This window comes from Equus caballus, chromosome 5, assembly GCF_041296265.1.
Source record: "Equus caballus isolate H_3958 breed thoroughbred chromosome 5, TB-T2T, whole genome shotgun sequence".
NCBI classification, from domain to species: Eukaryota; Metazoa; Chordata; class Mammalia; order Perissodactyla; family Equidae; genus Equus; species Equus caballus.
The window spans coordinates 16686106-16702239 of NC_091688.1; the positions used below are offsets into that span (position 1 = coordinate 16686106).

Genomic DNA, 16134 nt, shown 5'->3' on the forward strand with positions numbered 1-16134 from the left:
AGGCGGACCTTCAAAAGCCTGACACTGACAATTACAAGCTGGGTGACCAGTTTGATGCCCTGGAAAATAGGGATGATCTAGCCCCTCCCTCACAGGGTTGTGGTAAAACAAATGAGGGAGCCCTGGACTGCGCCGAAGCACAGAGCCTGGCACTCAGGAAATGAGGCTGTTCTCGTCGTATCATAAGGTCAACCCTCTCCATATGGCTTCACTCCCAATAAACCTACTCCAAGGAGCGTAGTGATGGACCGAGCACTACAGCAGAGAGAGCAAACCATGGCCTGTGACCCAACCCCGCCTGGCGCCTACTTTCATACGGCCCAAGAGCTAAGGATGTGTTTTACATTTTTAAATAGTTAGAAGAAAAAAATCAAAAGAAGAATAATATTTTGCAACATGTGAAAAGGATGTGAAATTCACATTTCAGTGTCCCTGAGTAAAGTTTTTCTAGAACACAACCATGCTCATTTGTTTATATATCTTCTATGGCTGCTTTTACATAGGACCCACAAAGCTTCAGATACTATCTGGCCCTTTGCAGAAAAAGTTGGTCAACCCTGCAGCAGGGGACCCAATTCCAGCCATGCTTCCCACCTCCCAGATGAGATCATACCTTCCCCTCTGTCACCAAAAATGTGCCCACCAGCATCCACATACACCTTTTGGCTCATTCACCATGAAGTTGTTAACACCAGGAGCCTGCACTTTGGCAAGGGTATGACAGGAATGAGCTATAAAGCATTGCTGTTACTTTCTGAGCAAGCACTTGGGGGTGGTGCAATCTCAGTCACCCCTACTGAAGAAACTCAATGTGTTCTTTGTTTTCCCAGCCCTTGATCTTTCACTCTCATTGCTGTTTCTCAGGGCCTGCTGTGTCCATTTGCATAGGCTCAGCTGGGAAAAATATGAGTTGGGCTTTGTCTACACCTTTAATCAGTTTACTGGAAAGGGATCAGAAACAAAAGAGGGAGGAAGCATTAAAACATATACACTATTGAGTGCTGACTATATGCCAGGCACTTTGGGGATTACAGTGATGAATAAGGAAAGGTCCCTCCCTGAGAGAGGAAGAGATCAACAATAAGGCAAATAGTCATAAAACAATGCAATAATGGTGAAAATAGAGGTCCGGACAAAGTACTGAGGGAGCAAAGAAAAGAATTTCTTCTGTTGGGGTATGAAGAGGAGCATCAGGAAAAGTCACTGAGAGGCGACAGCTTTGAAGAATGGAGAAGAGTTTGTTGGGTATGAAGAGAGGGTGAAGCCCTGGAGGTACGGGAAAGCAGCAAGGGCAAATGCAGAGACACCAACGGCGTTTTGAAGCAGAGGGGGTATGCAGGCAGACGTTTGGGAAGTAAGCTGGGACGAGTCTGTGGATGAGCCTATGTGCCACAGTGGGAGGTGACGCTTTTTTCTGGAGGTGATGGAGAGACTTCATAGACTTAAAAGAAGGGAGCGACATCATCAGAGGTGTGCTTTGAAGTGATCATTGGCACAGGGAAATTCTGGGTTAAAAACAAGTCATGGGTGATGGAGAAGTGGGGCAGGAAGAGGGATCTGGGATGCAGACTTAACAGGACTTCATGACATACTGAGCTCTCAGGGCAGGGAGGGGACGGTGTTCAAGGATGAATCCCAGGTTTCTGGACTGGGTACCTGGACAGGTATTGGTGCCATGAACTAAAACAGAAGAGATTAGAGGAGTAGCAGTTCTACTGCGGATGAGGCTGATACTTGTGCATAATTAGTTTTGAATTAGACTTGTGGAAGATGACACAATTTTAGGTCATCCAGGTGAACAAATCCAGTAGGCAATTATTGACACTCTAAGTCTAGAGCCCAGGAGATGTAGGAGCTAAAAATAGACATTTAAGAATCATCAGTCAATGATGCATGCATCCGAAAGCACTGCATCCACCTTCTTTGACACTGCATCCACCTTGGGGGCACTGCTCCCACCTTCATGGACACTGCCTCCACTGCAGGGCACTGCATACAACTTCACGAACACTACATCCACTTTCAGGGACACTGCATCCACTTCAAGGTCAGTGCATCCACATTTTAGCAAATGTGAAAGGAAAAAACTATAATTAGAACCCTAGGGAGTATTAGCATTTAGTGGGGTGCAAAACAAGAGAAATCAACTAGAGATGGGAAAATAGGAGAATCGAGAATGATGAGAGTCATGGAAGCTATGGAGAAGAAAGCTTCTCCTCCAAGGGAGAGGAAGGTCAACAGGATTAAAATGCAAAGAGCAGGGGCTGGCCAGGTGGCGCAGCAGTTAAGTTTGCAGTTCTGCTTCTCGACTGCCCCAGGGTTCGCCGGTTCAGATCCCAGGTGTAGACATGGCACCGCTTGGCAAAAAGCCATGCTGTGGTAGGCGTCCCACATATAAAGTAAAGGAAGATGGGCACAAATGTTAGCTCAGGGCCAGGCTTCCTCAGCAAAAAGTGGAGGATTGGCAGCGGATGTTAGCTCAGGGCTAATCTTCCTCAAAAATAAATAAAGTTTTTAAATAAATAAAATGCAAAGAGCAAAAATCCCTCAAATAATGGGTTCCCATAAGGCCCAGTTGGAATTCTGTAAAAGAGTTAAGTGCCACCTTGGAGATTTATAAAAATCAGTCTGCCTGTTTCCAGAGCTCAGTGCCCAAGGTTGGTGACTTGAAAAGCCGAGGTGTTTTCCAGGACAGACAAATGGTTTTCGATGAGCACCAAAAAGAAGCTGTTGAGTTTGCAAGAGGGAGCGATCGGTGAGCTTTTCAGTTTCAGAGAAGTAGTAGGAACAGGAGGCAAATCCCCGTGGGTTCAGGAGTCAGTGGATCTGAAGAAGTAGGAGCATAGAGTGCACTTCAAGAAGTGAATTTCTACAACTACTTTATGCCTTCCTAGTTTCTTCTTTTTTAATTTTCCTCTCAAAAACCAATTTTCTGTCCTGGAAAACACCTCTGCTTTCCTAGTCATTCACCCTAGGCACTGTGTTCTAGAAACAGACCAATTGACTTTTACAACTCTCCAAGATGACATTTACTCTTTTACAGAATTCCAAGTGGGCCTTATGGAAACCTATGATTTGAGGGATTTTGGTTCTTGCCTAAAAAGTATTTTTAGATAAAATCAATAAAAAGGATTAAAAAGTCTTGCTGTGGGGGTAAGCCTTGCAGGGTGGGCTTCTCTGTAAAGGGGTCTGCTGTGAATCCGTGCCAGGAGTCAGCCCTCCTCTCTCCAGCATACGGCGTGGTACCTGGAAAGAAGAGAAAGGGGACCAGCCGCACTCTTAAGCTCAGCTTCTAACACCCAGTTTCCTTTTTCACTTTAGTCTGAGATTGACGAAGAGCAGAGAAGTTAGGGCCGTAGGGGCCAGGCCCCTGGAGAGCTGCAGTCTAGTTCCAGCTTTACTTCTTATCCACAGGTCCTGCCAAAAGGAGACAGTTGTCCTTATTCCAGTTTGATTTTCTTATAATACGATTAACCTACTTGCTTAAACCTCTAGTGGCTTCACCTTGCCCTGGGGTAAAGTCCAGGATCCTTAATAGGGCAAACAGGGCCCTCCACATCTAATAGTTTCTAGATCTCTCCTCAAATTCCTTTGTCCAACCGATTGGATTCTTTTCCCTTCCAAAGCAACATGCTGTTCCCTATGCTTCCCTCTGTGCAAATGATCTCCATTTTCCCATTTTATCCAGCAACCCTGAGCTCATCTCAGCTTCTTCAGGGAACTCTTTGCAATCCTTAGGCAAGGTTAGACCCCTTTGATGAGACCATATGTCCCTTTCCTAGCACGCCTATGCCTATACTTGCTGAAGATCAGTCTCTCCTACTAGAATATTAGTGCCCATCAGGGCAGAGAGCTGGTCCAGCTTCGTTGCTCTAACCCTAGCACTGAGCACAAAAAAATTAATGGTATTTTCTTTTGTTCATTCATTCATTTAACGTGCTGTAAGTAGCAAATCGTAATATATGGAAAAGATCTTTGAAAGGTGTAACACAAGATCCAAATATTTAGAATGTTTTCTGCAGAAAAATGCAAAGTCAATGTAAATCCAGTCAACATTCCTAAAGAGAAATTCAAAACATTCTACATAGCTATACTCTCCTTATTACAAATACCTCAAATAAGTCTTATATCTTACTGCTTTTCTAATCAAAGGATAATATTATCATTACTATACATGATCTCAGACAATTCATTATGTCTTGGCCCAGAAGGGATCTTAGAGGTCCTCTAACTCTACTCCTTGTATTTCCTGGGGCTATATTAAATTTACATATCCCAGCCCTCATAAATTGTTGACATTTCACAGCAACTCTGAATACCTGCAAATATCAGAATGAATCAGATCAGTGAGCATCATAATGACTGAGTGAGCTTCATTCTTCAAACACACAAATATAAGCAATTCAGAAGTTCAATGTTAAGTCATGGGGTAAGCTTGTGTTGAGGTTTAATAGATATTGATAAAAAGTTTTCCAATGTGATCGTACTAATTTACTGTGTCAATTTACCCACCCACGAGCAGAATATGAGAGTTCCAGTTGCTCCACGTCCTCTCTAACACTTGGAAATGTATGTTTTTGTTTTATCTATTTGTTTTTTTAGCCATTCTGGTATAGAGGTACCTCCTTACAGTTTTCATTTGTATTTCCCTGAAGAATAACGATGTTGAGCATCCTTTCATGTGCTTATTAGCCATCTGGACATTCTCTTCTATAATACAGCTTCTAGAAGAAGACATAGAATATTGTCATGACCTTGGGATAGGCAAAGACTTCTAAACAGAGCACAAAAAAGACTATCTGTAAAGGGAAAGAGTGATAACATAGACGTCCTTGAAATTTAAATATTCTGTTCATCAAAGGACACCATTAAGAGAATGAAAAGCAAGCCACTGAGTGAGAAAATATATTTGCAATCATAGCCAGAATTCTTAAAGAACATCTGGAAATCAGTAGTTAAAAACAGACAATTCAATGCAAAAGACTTGAATTAAACCTTCTTTATTGTGAAATATTACAAACATTAAAATATTTTTAATGGCACTTTTTTGTGTAATTATGGTCTTTAATAAAGACAGTTCATTCAATGTGATTTCATTGTTTTATATCTTTGCATGATCTTTTACATAAATAAAATCACAAATCAGGATCTCAACAATTCTTTTGTGCCATACTTTGTCCTATTTTGGTTTGGAAAATAGAATCATAGTAATGACTTCATCTAGTCCAGCTCCCGACCCCCCTGAACTCTTATCTGATGAATGAACTCTATTCTCAGTACTTCCAAATGCTCAAGAAGAACATGGAAAAGAATGATTGCCCCTCTGCCTTACAGCATTGGTTGGATACTCCTGTTCAGGTAAAGCTCTTGGAGGCTTCGGGCCCTCAGGGAAAGTACACAACCTCAGCTCTCCTGGGACTGTCTCAGAAAGTTGGATTTTTCCTGTAAGTCACATACAAACTCCCCTCCTCTCCATACCACCACCGCTACCACCACATTCTTTGAAAATCTTCAAAGAGCTCAGGAGCAGACAGAGGAGGCAGTAAAAGCAGGAAGGGATCTCTACAGGGAGCAAGGGGTGTGGACCAGTGGGAAAGACGAGGGTTGGTGCCAAAGCTCTCTTATCTACAGAAATAACATCTCCCTGCACCCCTTGGGAGCTGGACCACAGCTCAGGGCTGAGAAATCTCTATGAGTCAATGCAAATATCTTTGTTTCCCCTTTCCCTCTCACCTTACTCAGTTTTTGAAAAGCAAAAAAAAAAAAAAACAAACAAAAAGAATTGAGAACCAAGTGGCAAAGTCAACATTGAAAAAAGGGGAGAGATGTAGACCAAGTGTCTACTGAATATCTACCAGATGCTAGGCGGTATGCTAAATATTGAATAAGTCAGAATTAACAGTGACATTTATTTCACGTTTACACTATGCAAGGCATTGCACAAAGCATTTTAAGATATGTTTTAATATATGTTTTGAGATAGGATATATAATAATATAAAATAATACATTCTGGGGCCTGCCTGGTGGCACAGCAGTTAAGTGTGCATGTTCCGCTTCTTGGCGGCCCACGGTTCACCGGTTCAGATTCCCAGTGCGGACATGACACTGCTTGGCAAAAGCCATGCTGTGGTAGGAGTCCCACATATAAAGTGGAGGAAGATGGGCATGGATGTTAGCTCAGGGCCAGTCTTCCTCGGCAAAAAGAGGAGGATTGGCAGCAGTTATCTCAGGGCTAATCTTCCTCAAATAATAATAATAATACATTCTAATATTTAATATATACTGTAATATATTTTCAGTACCTTTAATCTTCACAGCATATTCATGAGGTAGATATTGTTTTCACCCCCTTTCATAGATGAGCAAATTGAGGTATTAAGAGGTTAAGTAACTTGCCTAAGTTCAAGTAGTTGAGAAGGAGCCAGGCTAGCAGATGAACCAAACACAATAAGAAGGGAGCAATAACAAGTGAGTAGATAGCAAAGTGTAAATAAAGTATGCCGGGAGCACACAAGAGGAGCCTTTTAGCCCAGCCTGCGGAAGTCAGACCAGGCTTCCTGGAGGAGGTGATATGCACACCATCAGGGTAGGTGTGGGGTTAAGAAGGCGGGTGTTGGGAAAGCCTTCCAGGCAGGGATTCCAGCAGCCCGGAAGATGGAGAGGGCCAGCAGACCACACAGTGTAGCTGAGCCTAGTCACAGGTGGGGGACTGAGCCGAGGAGGGGGGGTGGGACCCTATCCAGGAAGGGCTCTGTGTGTCAGCAAAGGAGTGCGAAGAATTGGGTTTTATCCTGAACGCAAGGAGGATTTATGGGAGGATTTTAAGTAGGAACTGTTGAGGTCAAATTTGGATGGTGTTGAAGATGATTTGCAGAAAGTGGGAGGGTGGTAAAGAAGCAGGTTTGGAGGGGGTGGGAAGCTGAGGAAAAGAACTATTGTGGAGGTAATCTCTTGACTTGACTCAGAACAGTACGCCATCCAGAGGCAGCGACTTCCTAGAGTAGGCCAGACGCAGCCCACCGCCAGCTGTGGCTAAAGCAGCTTTGTCCTAGTTCCAAATCCTGCAAACAGGCGCAGAGACCATCTCCCATCCCTGCCCCAACCCACTGCATCCAGGCTTCCCCAACCTACACCTGTTGTAAGCACGAGGTAAGGATATTGTAGTGTCGTGCATGCAGCAGGGTGTATGGCCGAGGGCGCAGGCTTTGGAATCAAAGATTTCTGGGTGTGAATTTCAGCCAAAGAGGTGGAGGAGATTAAAAGATGCTCAGCTGGAAATGTAGGAGGAGAACCAAGGAAGAGAGATGCCCTAAAAAGCCAAAGGAAGACAGAATTTCAAGAGATGATGATACTCCCCAGGCAAAAGTGGATATGGACTCGGCAAAATGGAGGTCACTGGGGAACTTAGTGGAAGTGATTTCAGCAAAACATCAAAGGGATGGAGTGGTTGGGATTTCACATTGCTACAGAGAAGTGATAAAAGGAGGAAGGGGGGGATCCGCCTACCTGATCGTTCAGATGAAGCACTTTCTTCCCTGCTAACGATCTTAAGGCAATATTTGAGGTTTCTCAAAGCACAGTCAGCAACTCTAGAAGTCCACAGCAAGAGCAACCTCCCTCTGGGCTTTTGCTTCCAGGATATCAACTAATTTTCCAGTGTGCTGCCCCTGCTCCTCCCTGGAACTCAGAATAGACCCCAGTTTGCGTAGATTGAAGACTACAGATGGAGCAGCTGAGACTCAGGAGGCGTCTTACCCAGAGCAGGTAACAGATGGGCAGTACCTAAATCCTCATTCCAGACCCTCTCAGAGGGCCCTGCCGAAAAGGGCAATGCAGGTACAACTTGCCATAAACTGGAGGGGATTTAAAAATGGTTAATGGAGAGGTGCTAGGCCTGATTGATTTAAAAGGCTTTAAATCCTTAAATCTCTCTGGGTAGATAGGGGCTGAGCTGAGAACATAGGAATAATTTGCTACAGGCTGGCTTCTGAGGTCTTAATATTTCATATATGCATGCTTTCTATTGACAGTTGAATTATCCAGTCCTTGGAGAAAACGGGCATCCCAAAGTACCACACATACAGCAAGAACTTATTCAACAGGAGAATGTTTAGACACAGGAATGCGCCTTAGAGATCATCTGGATCAGCTGTGTTGAATTGCCACTGCAATTGCTTTCTTGTTGACTTGTCAGTCTCCTCCACTTGATCATAAATTCCTCTAGGGCGGAGTCCCTGACTTATTCATCTTTTTTCAGCAGTGCCCAGCAGAGAGCCTGGCCATAAAAGGCACTCAAGAAATGTTTGATGACTGAATAAATGCACACATAAAATCTCCATGATGTCAAAGAGGCAGCGAGTAATCCTTCCCTCCAGACCTTGGAGTCAATGTTGCTTCCTCAGAGAGGACTTCCTTGCTCACTGGGCAAACAGTTTAACTGCTTTCAGGAACTTAGTTTACATTTGCTTTGTTTACATTTTAATCGTCTGCTCTTCCACCAGAATGTAAGTTTCAAGAAGTTGAAGATCTCATATATTTTGTTCAATCTTCTACTCAATTTATAGTGCTAGCAAAGGCCTAATGCATAGTAGGCCCTCAATGTTTGCGGAATGAATGAATGAATGAATGAGTGGAGTTGAAAGAAAGTAAAGCTAGAATGGGAAACTCAGATCTGTGAAGGGAGCAAAGTCTTGGGCCCTCTCCAGCTGGCCTGGGGGCTCTTTCCGCTTTGTTGCTCCCAGAACAGGCAGCTCCTGGCCCTATCTCATTCCTTCCCACCCTCTCCCACCCACTCCCCTATCCAAGGAACAGGGGTAGGGCCTGTCTCGCTTCAAAACACTTTTAACTCTTCATACTTCAGTACATTTGTTTGATTGAATTGTGACCCAGGCACCCCAGGATTAATCAGATAAATCCAGCTAATGAGTTAGCTAAGAGTTTTTACTCCCCCTAACTTGAAGTTTTAATCTCCTTCTAACTCCAGAAGCCCATAAAAAGAGAGCTAGAAAAAAAAATCATTAGGGCTTTTCCAATTCTCGGTTATTTCCCTTCCCCCACCCAACTTCGACTCTCCAAATTCTGCAATTCCTCCTACCACACAAGCAGAAAGCTGTGTTTTTCAGGGGAGCCAGTGAATGAGGAGACTTCTCCGCCAGCCCCTTGGCTCACGTGATAAGGGAGAATCACGCCAGAACTGACTGAGACCAGATTCCAGCTACCTTCCACCTTGTTTACTTGGTTTATTGCTTGTGTCAAAATGGTCCTGGGAAAATTGCTTATGTCACCTCCTAGGCCTAAGAGACTGCTCACTCCATCCTGCCACCATCCCCAGTTAGCCACTCACTCCCTAATCCCAGCTTGCCTTCCTTGGCTTTCTGCTAGGGGCTGAATGGCTCAGTGGATATCTTCTATTGATATTGTCTCTGTTAGTATTGAATTTTGCTTTGTCTTTCTCCTAATTCAGAACAGATAGAAGAGAAATGAAGAATGGTTGACAATTCTAGAAGCCACTTATCTTTGGTAAATTTCAAAGGAGAAGGGAAAGCAAATAAACAGCTATTCAGTAGACAAGTATTTAATGCACATTGAGGAGAGCTACAGTGATCCATGTTAGACTTGGCCAATAGAAATATAATGTGAGCATATGATGGTGTTCAGGGCAGGCCACCCTAGAACGTGTCACTTTGGCATGTAGATTGTCATTATTTGTGTGTGTGTGTGTGTGTGTGAGGAAGACTAACCCTAAGCTAACATCTGTGCCAATCTTCCTCTATTTTGTATGTGGGATGCCACTACAGCATGGCTTGGTGAGGGATGTGTAGGTCCGAGCCTGGGGTCCAAATATGCAAACCCCAGCCTGCCGAAGTGGAGTGTGTGAACTTAACCGCTACACCACCAGGCCAGCCCTGGAATGTAGATTATTTTCAGCTAAAGACAATGAGGCCCAACAGACTCAAGAAGAGCTTTTTACCTCCCCCTTAATTGCCTAAAAGAACTTAGACAGGGGGCCTGTACCAGGAAGAGAGCTATTACTGGAGAAAACTTTGTACATTGGAAGGAATTATCTGCATGGCGTGCGAAACATTTGTGTACCAAACATTTGCTCTTCCCAAATTTCTGTGAATTATTATCCTCCCCTTTGCAGTTCCAGACAGCTACGCCTTTCTCCTTAGCTCAGGATGGCTTATAAGTCTCAATTGCCTGACGATCAGAGAGCCTTACATCTTTGGAGTTACCATACATACAAAATTAAATCTATTTTTCTCCTGTTAATCTGCCTTATGTCAACTTAACTATTAGGCCAGCCAAAGAACCTATAAAGGAAGAAAGGAGTTTTTCTCCCCTACAGTTTTGGCAAGTCAGCCAGGAGACTTCACTGGCTGGATGCTGCTTGCTCCAAGGCTGCTGCAGCTGAGATCCTGGAGCATCTGACAAGTGCTGGCTGAAGGTAAGAATTCTTACTGCATCAGTCCCCTGGATCTCTGCCTGCTGGGTCTGGTGGAAGTGAGAGCGATGAGAGTCCTTTCCTTTTTTGAAATTTAGACTAGTAGGAGAAAATATTTTTGTGAATTTGTTTCTTAGGTGTAGAGAATCTGATAAAGATTTGTTATGAGTACTCTTGCTTTCTATCGATACTGTTCTTCCTAGAGATGATCAGTGTTTTCTTTTGTCTCTGTCTTTTGTGTCATTTGTCAGGAAACCATAGGTCTGATAAGGTTTTCCTTTCATCTTTGTCCTGAGAGCTTAGTTTGTGACCAGTGAGAATAGTCTCTCTGTCCTCTGCCATCCAGAAGGTGCACACACCAGTGTGCATCTGACGGCCAGTAGAATAGACCGGGATTCTGAGACCTGAAGTCACAAGCAGCATTCTCTTTATCTGGCCATGCCAGCTCTCAGGGGACTTTGTTATAAGTGGTCCCAGTCCTAAAGGAGCCTTTGTCGTCTCAACCTTTGTTATCTTGTTAGTGCTAGAAAAGTCTCATTCCAGTAGCACCTGCTCAGTGTCACAGGTCAGTGGGTCTGTGACTAGAGGTGTCTCACATCCCCATGAGAGACCAGAGACGCCATTTTCACTATACGATTCTTACTGCCTGGGACAACAAAAGCCTTTGTTCTCTTAGGCTAACTCAGGAGTGAACTCTCTGAGTTTTGTAAGAGCTGCGTTTTTTGCACTCTCTTGTGGGACATCTCTTGTATTCTTAGTTAAGCCATAAAAAGGTTTATTGGTTGGGTCACGGTTGAGTTTACTAGATCCTTTTATGGATCCTTTGAATGGGCTGCATTTAAAAGAAAAGAATTTTTAGAGAGCTCTCATCATAAACAATTGTCTTATTGGTACCTATAGAAAGACAAAATTATAAAGTGGATACAAAGGAAAATAACAGCTAGCCTTGGGGATTCCCTTAACAAGATGAAAGAACAGAAATTAGACTTAAAACAAAATCCACTGTAAATTCTCCATCATAAAAATCACCCTGTTTCCAGGACCGGCCCGGTGGCGCAGTGGTTAAGTTTGCAATTTCCACTTCGGTGGCCTGGGGTTTGCTGGTTCAGATCCTGGGTGCGGACATGGCACTGCTTGGCAAGCCATCCTGTGGTAGGCATCCCACAGATTAAAAAAAGTAGAGGAAGATAGGCATGGATGTTAGCTCAGGGCCAGTCTTCCTCAGCAAAAAGAGGAGGATTGGCAGCAGATGTTAGCTCAGGGCCAGTCTTCCTCAGCAAAAAGAGGAGGATTGGCAGCAGATGTTAGCTTAGGGCTAATCTTCCTCAAAAAAAAAAAATGACCCTGTTTCCTAAGCAAATTCCCAGGCAAGTAATCAGGAAATGGATCAGCTGGAGGCCAATGTTCAGGGGCCAATAGAAGCAACTGTCTTTGTCTTACAAGTCTCTACAAAACCAGAAATGCAACTCTAGAAGCAATTCAAAGCCCACCTATCTTTACCAATCTCAAAACTATTTTTGAGATTATTCCTATTCCTCTCAAAATGCATGTAGATATTATAAAAGATCAAGATATCAGAAACAAAATTTCCCATACTTAAGAAAAAGAAGAAAAATTTTAAATAGTAATTACCCTAGACTTCTGATAATAGACAAATACGTCCCAAAACTCTGAGGAAAAACTTGCATTCTTTTTTTTTTTTTTTTTTAAAGATTTTACTTTTTCCTTTTTCTCCCCAACGCCCCCCGGTACATAGTTGTGTATTCTTCGTTGTGGGTTCTTCTAGTTGTGGCATGTGGGACGCTGCCTCAGTGTGGTCTGATGAGCAGTGCCATGTCCGCGCCCAGGATTCGAACTAACGAAACACTGGGCCGCCTGCAGCGGAGCGCGCGAACTTAACCACTCGGCCACGGGGCCAGCCCCAAAACTTGCATTCTTTCTCTGTCCCTTGAAGACGTAAATCTTACCATGTCTTTGAAATGTAAACATCCCAGGAGGCAACTAAAACTTGCTTGAGACTGAAGAAGAAAAAAGAGGAAAGAGACTTTTTAAAAATACAAACTTCTAGAAAGACTCTCTTACCCAAACTCTAGACCACAGCCTCCTTAAGATTACTCCTCAAGGGCAAATACAAATCTTAAAAGTCTTCTCCACAAATATTAGCAAAAAAAATCTTTTAAGTGGGTAACCTTAACTCATTCCATCTGCCAGAGACACAATTATTTATAAACTAGTGAATTTTGTATTGTACTTGAGTCATGACTAAAGTTTTAGAATTAAAGCTATGCAATCTCTGTTTGTGTCTGTCAGGATGTTTATGTATGTCTATGCACGTATGTTACAGGTATGATTTTTTTTACTTTGGATGGTATTGCCAAATTAATTTGTAAAAGAGCTCTATATGATTAGCTTAAAGTAAATCAAGCATTTAAATAAACTAAATATATAATCAAAACTAACCCAAATGCTTTTCAAGTTCACATGATCTTGGATAATTTTCAGTAAATAAAAGCTAGGCTAATTTTGTTGGTTTAATTAATACAGGTATGTCTTTAGAGTTATCAACATTAAGTATAACGTTTTTATTCCACTTAGGTTTACTGAAAGTCAAATACGCTCTTGCTATCTCTGTTACAAAATTTGTCAGCAAAAAAAAATGACTTAAGGTGATGACTAACTGCTTTAATGTCTCATGAAATTTTCATGAGTAATCTGGTTGTTAAGAACAAATGAACTAAATAGATGTAAGTGAGATAAGAGTTTTTAGGTGAACTTTTAACAATAATTGTTTTAGTATGTGTCTACTTAAACAGTTTCTTAAATCACTGGTAACTTATACTCTTAGAGTTTTGCTAAGTTAAATTAAAGGATGGAAATTCATTAATTATCTAGATCATTTCCAAATAAGATAAAATACAGAAACATTAATTACTGTATATATATGTTTATCTACTTTTGGCTTTTTTATTACAGAGAAACAAAGATATTTGGGTCTGTTATAAACATTTTTCGTATCACATTGAAAAACTGTACTATGAAGAAGTATATCTCTAGAAATTATGATATGTGTTCATAAATTTGCTAAGCTAAAGAATACAGCTATAACAGAGAGTTCACAATTGCTTACTTTTGGGTTAACATTTTTAAGAGTTAAAAATTCTAAAATGTGTAATTAAAAGCTACTAGAAATAATAAAGAAAATATCTCCATAGACAAGGAATATGTGTGTTTTCAGCTAAAGTATGAGAAACGGAAATGCATTTTGCTGAGGGAAAATAAAATAATTTTGTCCCAAAGAGAGGCTAATTATTTCTGGCTATTTCAAAATAGGAAAGAGGAAAAACATAGGACAAAATAAAAATGAAAAAAAACTTGTAGAAGGTTTGTGGAAGAGGAATCCTGGGGAAAGGAATTTTATGTGTGATCAAGCTGGATAAGATTGAAAGAATTTGTTATAAGAGTTGTAACACTCAGCTTTAATATCAATAGTGTACTTCTATAAAACTGGAACTTAATTTTCTTTCATCTGATAAAAGAACAAAGTTTTCTTGGACTATTGGTCTGCTCTTAATAAGATACTGTGAAAGATTTTCCTTTACGTTTTAAGTGATCTGCCTAGAAAACAAAGATTTTGTGTCTTACCAAAATAATTTCCTGTGTTTCAAAGCATCTTTTATTACTTAAACCTAGTTCTCTCAATATTAAAAGAGCTAAGTTTTGTTCAGAGCTGTGTAATCCTCTATATTTGCCTGGGAAATCTTTGTCACTCTGGTTAAATAGATAGCTAAGTATTGTTTTACTTAAGTAAACAATAGTATTGTTTTACTTAAGTTATGTAAATTTATTGTTTACTTGTCTTTACTTACTTATGTTTTACCACTTATTGCTTTACTTTGATTCTATCTGACCAAGCGTTTTAAAAGCTTTTTGTTGTTTTTGAAAAACTTCCCAAAAATCAAATTCTAAATGAAGTCTTTCTGACCCTGAACTAACTTTGAAATTTCCAGAGGGCCCTTGAAATGTCACAAAGGATTTGTTCTCTCTCTTTACAAAAAGGGAGATGCTGGGCCTGCCCTGTGGCTGTGTGGTTAAGTTCTCATGCTCCGCTTCAGCGGCCTGGGGTTTTGCTGGTTTGGATCCTGGGTGCAGACATGGCACCACTCACTGGGCCTCACTGAGGTGGCATCCCACATGCCACAACTAGAAGGACCCACAACTAGAATGTACAGCTATGTACTGGGGGGAATTGGGGAGAAAAATCAAAGGAAAAAAAGGGAGATGCTAACAAAATTAGGCTTATATGGTATATTAAATTACATGGGAAGCATTGTAAAGTAAGAAGGAATACCAAGACTTCTTTACGTTGTGTCTGTATAGGTATATGATATAAGTGTTTCAGAAATTATGTGAAATTCCTAGAAATCTAATATGTCCTGGTTTAATGTTATCAGTCATAATCCCAATTATTATCATAAAGTGTCCTATGTTACAGAGATAAGCAAATTTCCTTGTCACTTGCATTATAATGAACTCTCACCAAATCTTTAATAGTGTGCATTTTTCAGTCTTTTGTCATTTACAGAGAGTTATTGTTTTACTCTGATGCTTCACAAAAGTGTCCTTGCAAAAGTAATTCCTCTTCAAGGTGATTCAAGAAGAGGACTTTTGACAAATACAACTTTCTGATAACTTTAAGATAATACAACTGAACTGGGTAAGAATTTCCAAACTAGTGGAAAAACTGGATTCAAGTAGAATAAAAATTAATAACATGTGGCTGAATTAACTGAGGAGGATAATTATATTTTTTTCGACTTCTTGTTTGAAATATTGCTGGTTGTCTAATGTCTTGCTTTCCCTGATTTAAGGAAACTTTTTCTCTTAAGCTATCTATGCCGTAGGCAATTTGGTAAAATATACCTTTTATGAATGAATTGTTATGAAACAGTTACTAGTTTTCTCCCTACCTGATCCCTCCAGAATTTAGAAACTCTCAGTGAGTATTCCTATATTTTCATGGCAATATAGTTATTTGCATAAATTCAATAAGAATCTGTTCTTCTTGTAACAGTATACAATTGGAAACATTTGTTATATTACCAAAGCTTTGACTAGAATGTCATATTTCAAAGAGACATACATAGACTCAGATATGATCAGACATCTTTAAGGAACTAAGATTGACTTTACAGAGCCAATAAAGCCCCTTGGAAATATCAGTCTGGTATCTTGTTTATGGGGTTCCTGTCAGCCTTACCAGGTGAGTAAGGAAGGTCACTTCCTGGAAGGCCCAGGAACCTCAGAATATTTTGGGGACCTTAAGAAGAGAGGAATTAACCCAAATCTATAGGTATTGCATCTGAGGTCTGATGGCAAGTCCTTGGCTTGGCTTCTTAGCCTTAAGAGTCTTTTAAAGTCCAATCCAAGATTCCTTATGAAAAGTTCCAGTAAAGCATATTAAAAGATTCTAAATGGTCACTGTTATTCTTGCTACACTTATGTAAATAATCAAGCCAAGTTTATTGAAACTAGACTTAATTTGCAAACTTATTAGTCTTTTTTTTTTTTTTTTTTGAGGAAGATTAGCCCTGAGCTAACATCTGCTGCCAATCCTCCTCTTTTTGCTGAGGAAGACTGGCCCTGAGCTAACATCCACACCCATCTTCCTCCACTTTATATGTGGGATGC

General features: G+C 41.1%; 2 long non-coding RNA genes across 2 annotated transcripts; one reads left to right on the top strand and one right to left on the bottom strand.

Moving 5' to 3' along the window:
- Positions 1 to 247: 247 nt before the first annotated feature.
- LOC138924021 (uncharacterized) lies at positions 248 to 8495 on the bottom strand. Its single transcript, XR_011438488.1, has 3 exons — positions 7509 to 8495; positions 4631 to 4724; positions 248 to 3417 (listed from the first exon to the last, which is right to left on the bottom strand). It is a non-coding gene; the product is annotated as an uncharacterized lncRNA (long non-coding RNA).
- Positions 6930 to 15903, top strand: LOC138924020 (uncharacterized). The gene is made up of 2 exons (XR_011438487.1): positions 6930 to 7766; positions 8033 to 15903. It is a non-coding gene; the product is annotated as an uncharacterized lncRNA (long non-coding RNA).
- Positions 15904 to 16134: the final 231 nt, after the last annotated feature.